Consider the following 5,590-nt stretch of genomic DNA (forward strand, 5'->3'; position numbering starts at 1 on the left):
TTTTTTGCAATCCCCTCAATATTGGTATCAAATGAAATTTTCACCAGGAATTGTTTATATCGATATTGCAGCCAAATTAAGAAAGATAGAAGTTGTGCGTCAAAGAACAAATTGTGGAGCGAACTTCATTTTAATTGATAAAAACAATCTAGTTTAATATAAATTTTTAATATATGTTGGAGAAGTATATTATTAACTTTTGAGTGTTTCAAAATGTTATTAAAATTCACTAATTTAGTTGTTCCACTACTATATCCTGTACTCGTCTTCCGTAGCGTACTTTTTAATGTAGAGCTAGTTTGAAACAACAGATAAAAAAAGTTCTGTAACTCTGTCATTGTTGAAATTCGAACATATGCATAGGAGGATTTTTTTTCATCAAATATGATCGTCTATCACCTCCTGAGAGAATCTGGATAAATTTTTTTTTTTTTTATGTGAGAAATGTGTTTTCTGACTTTAAGGGGATGAACCAAAAATCAAATTCCTCTTTTATTTTCAAAAAACGAAAAATACATGCAAAAAACAAATAAAGGAAAAAAATTGTTTTGACTGGATTATCCGGAGGATTCGATTATTTGGAGTAAAAAAAACAGGAAGTGGGTTATATCTATGGTATAACCGCAAGGGTGACGTAGGACTATCGTTGATTTAGAGATCATTTGTTTGAAGTTGAATCAAAATCCATTCTGAATGAATGAATAAATGAATATTTGTGGGACTTCGACAACGAGAGCGTTACGTTGGAGGCACAAGGTTTTATGCATCCAATATAGGATACGAAAAACCTTGTTCTGAATTGAATCTTCAGAAGCTTTCCTGCTAACTGCACTTGATTGGCAAATCACAAAACCAAATGTATTATATGGATATTTTATGGATAGAAAACATTAAAATAAACTCTTTCGCTTGAATGTAATTTTCAATTCCAACGGGAACTGGCAGATTATTTTCCAGCAACGATTAGATATTTCCACATTTTCCTCGATACTGGAAGCCCACCAGTGGGTAATACTAACTCGATAACCACCTGTTAATAGCACTTGATTGAAAAATATTTGGTCACAGTGTTACATGGATAGAAAACATTAAAATAAACTCTTTCACATGAATGTATTTTTAAATTCCCAGAGGAACTGTCCGATTATTTTCCAGCAATGATTAGATCTTTCCGGAACTTTCTCGATGCTGAATGGCATCCAAACGGAAAGAATTCTGCGCGTGTATGTGTCTCCTCCAGCACGTTAGGCAACGATGTTGTCTTGTCGATGTCCTCACGAAAAATGAATGCGTCTCACCACCAGAATATCGCTTAAGTATGCTTTTTGTGCGAGATTGAATCGAGAGAAGGTGTGGTTTACAATGGCAATTTGGAAGGCAAACTAGAGGGGAATGAACTCTCTGAGCTCGGAACTTTCGGCGACTGAGCAATAATCGATTGCGGCCGCATACAATATTGGATACGGAAATATCCTACTGATGGGGAAGAATAATCTTCAGAAGCTTTCCTGCTAATTACACTTGGTTGAAAAATTACAAAATCAAATGTATTTGATCGCTGTGTTATATGGTTAGAAAACATTGAAATAAACTCTTTCACATGAATGTATTTTTTAATTCCCAGAGGAACTGGCAGATTATTTTCCAGAAATGATTAGATCTTTCCGGAACTTTCTCGATGCTGAATGGCATCCAAACGGAAAGAATTCCGCGCGTGTATGTGTGTGTGTGTAGCGATGTCTTCCCGGGGAACCGTTCGTGGCATCACTCTCCTCCTGATGGATTCCCTTCTGGCCTAAGGTGCACAAACAGGCTCTTGGTGACACCGTTCATCCGCGCTTTCATGATAAACGAAGAGCTTCACCACAACAGCGACAACATGCTCCAATCGCTGTTCAATTAGAACTGAGTGGATTTCCGAGCGGCGCTCGCTTATATACCGATTGGTGATTTCAATAGCCTGTTTCGAGAACAATTTTAAGGCTATTGAAACAAGTTTTTGGATCAAAAAGTAACAAGTATATAACGCGTAGACATTTTATCTTTCGAATGAAGTGTTTATCATACCATTTCGTTCAGTTGTTTAGGAGCTATTTACGCTCAAAATCTCGGTCTCCGGCGTAACGCTTTCGGTTTCGAAACTTTGATTTTACACCCCGGTATAGAAATGAAAGACGTAGGTGCCCGAGGGAAATCAGCATTGCAAATATATGCAAGTCGGAGGCATTTTTATATTGCAAGTAAGGTGAGTGATACGATTAATTATTGCAAATAAAATTCAAATTTGGAACTCTAAAGTTGGTTGCTTCGTGAAATTTCATATCAATGACCGAACGTGTATTGTAAAAAATTTAGCACAAGTGTAAGTGTAAAATTCTATATGGTAGCAGTTGTGTTAAAAATGACTTGGAATTTGAAACGTGTGTGAACGGGGCGTTTGGTTTAAACTGTCTGTTTTGTTGTGTTCATTTTCACCCAAGGAAAGTTTATACGGCGAGAAAGATTGGAAAAGTGAAGAAATATTAGAAAAAGTGATTTCCCATATGCTCTACATATAGTATTAGGTGTTGTTAGTCCAATTAAAATTCGAATTGGGTTGAATAAACACTCAGAAAGTAAAAATTATAAAAGAAAATTACCTTTCCATTTTAAATATGTTTTCTCTTTATTAAAGTAACATGTTTTTACTGATGGGAAAAATTGATAATTGTGTTCGGTATTGACAATTATCTTTGTTTACATTGGTGAGTTCTTTTTCTCTTTATTTCATCCATACATAATACAGGAGGCATCTCGTCTAGGATCACAGAGGGCGGTTTTCATCATATCTCGTTTCACTTCGGTATCTTTTATCTGATACGCACTATCCATCGACTGTTCACATCCTTCTGTCATCATCACTCGGTAAACACTGGTGGAGTGAACCAACAATACCCAACAACCAAACAAAACAGCCCTTTTCAGGGCCACCGAATCATTATCAAAGAGTTTAACGATGCAATTCTTCAAACATATTCAAAATTAACAGATGTCCTAGTGGAATCCTACGTCAATTATGCGGTCGTGCCTCGGACACAACCCTCCTGTGACTTTTTTTGTTTTGTTAAGTATTATATACCTAATGGAACTGTGATATCAGATTGATCATAGTAATTTATTTTCTCGTTGAACAAAATCGCGAAGATCAGATACTTGTTATGGTGTTCATAGTGTACTACCCCTTTAAACATAGCTGGTAAGCTCCTGTTGACCAAATGAAAATACAAAATCATCACTTTCTATCCATAACAAAACAAATATGATGAACATTTCTACATCATTCGAAAAACATCATGAAAACATTTCCACTGCTGCCTTGTCTTGTTTACTTCGTGACACTGACAGTGTGTGATAAGCTTCCATTCTTCCCTTCCAATAAATTCAACCGAAACACATTCAATATATTACGACAAGCTTCGACCAATACAGTCAGGAGTTTGGCTCCTTTAAACTTATGTAACTGAGCCTGTAAAAATAAACGATTTAATAAAAAAAAAGAAAAGGTTCGACCAATGAAGGCGCTTCGATAGTGCACTGCGTGAAATACTAAAGTCAGCAATCAGTTTGTGTTGAAAGCGAACCGGAAGAGACCCTGCTGCACGAGGGTTAACAACAACAACAGCAACACCCAGCAAGAGGAAAAAAAGGGGACCAAATTTGATTATTTTTGTTCCATTTGTTTTGCAATGTTTCTTCGCCTGGGTGCGTGGTGGTGTTGGTGGTGCTGATGATGATGACGATGGTGAAGAGATCGACCAGAACACATTCACACACCTTTTTTTTTGCTAGAAATGTGTGTAAGGGCTGAAGAAAATAACAAAACATCGGTACGATACCGTCGCCATTGTCACTACCACCAACACAGGGGGGATTTGTGAGAGCAGGAAACCCAGCGTAGAACTGCACACAGAATATATGGATCGCCTTGACTTGTGTGTGGTTCTTTTTTTTATTGCTATTTTTGTAGCTCCACAGTGATTATGGACGAGGCGGCCTCGAAGGGTTATACACACTATCTGACAGACATCATGAGATGAATGATGCTTCACTTTCATCTCCCCCATATCGCACCATATGACGCGGAAGGTTCTGTGTGTATGCAAAACACATCTAGGTTAGTTAGAAAGCGGTTTCGAGCGGCGGCCAGTCATGGAGTATAGCTGTGCGCTCAGCCGCCGTATGGTGGTGTGTATGTTTAGACATTTGCGTTCATCCGACTTGCCAGCCAGCCAGCTTAGTCGGTGAAAATGACGAAACAGTAGTAGCCAGCTCTCTCGGCTTCTGCTGCTTTCAGCTCAACCAATATCATGGTGAGGTGTCCGGAAAATGTGCGCGCACATGGGTCGACCAAACTGACTCACGTATAGACGTTTGGCACGTTTTGCCGTTCGTGGGCAGTGCTACCAGAAAGATGGTGATGATAGCGAAGTATATATCCAAATAATCTGAGAGACATAGACATGACCAGTGTTGCCACACGTACAGATTTATTTGGAAAGGTACAGATTTTTGACGTAGAATTACGTCTTTCATTAAGGGTGCCAAATCAGAATACAAGTCACGTTTTTATGAAATAAAGTTAACGTTAATAACTATTTTTGCCGCGAACTGATTTTGGCGATTTACATACCAAACGAATCGGCAATTCCCTAAGATTTGTTTTATATGCTATACATTACAATCCTATAGTCTGTATATGGCTTAAATTGATGAAAATTGGAAGCATTCCCATCTCCTCATACATTTGTTCTGTCCATTTGTGTGCTTTCCCGAACAGAGCTGTCAATAACGAGCATCTTATCGACGAGCAACGAAGGGAAATCGTAAGATGTAAAGTCTCCGTGAACGGAGGAAAAGAAAAAGAACGAAGGAGAATATTTGCCTAGAGTATAAACTGTGGATCTCGCTGAGGCAAACTTTCATTCTTCGTGAAGAAATCGACTGAACAACATCGTTGCTGGACGAGCTGGGCGGCGAGGGATCGAATGCCTTTCTCAAGGCGATGGGGGTGGAGGAGTAATATGATGGATAAAGTAAAGTTTTCTAAGGGCCTTTATGAAGGTTAGAGACGAATGAACTGAAGAATTTAAAGTCTCAAGCAAGGAAGGAAGGCAAACTTTCAGTATCGCAACGATTATCGCTTGTTCTTCCTTGTTTTGTGTTATCACATGTCTTCGTATCGGATTGAGCTGTGGACGCGACCAAATTTCTCACTCGCTGATGTCTCTGACATTGCAATCATTACATCAAATTGACGCCATTCCATTAAGGCTCATATTTACATAATTGAGTGGGGAATCATTAAACTAGGCTATCATCGGCTCCCCAAGAAAATAATTGTTCTGGAATTATGTGTGTCATGTGTTTTGCATGACAGTAGCAAAACTTTCTCCACCAAGGATGAAGGCTAAGCTAATCGAGACCGGAAATATCAATAGAAATGGCTTCTGTTGAGAAGAGCGCAAAGCGGAGATAAGTGTGTGTATTTTTAGTTGCTTCAAGCCATCGATATATGGATATTTGTGTGCGTACGTGCGTGCTTCATAACCCG

Source organism: Toxorhynchites rutilus, chromosome 2, assembly GCF_029784135.1.
Source record: "Toxorhynchites rutilus septentrionalis strain SRP chromosome 2, ASM2978413v1, whole genome shotgun sequence".
NCBI classification, from domain to species: Eukaryota; Metazoa; Arthropoda; class Insecta; order Diptera; family Culicidae; genus Toxorhynchites; species Toxorhynchites rutilus.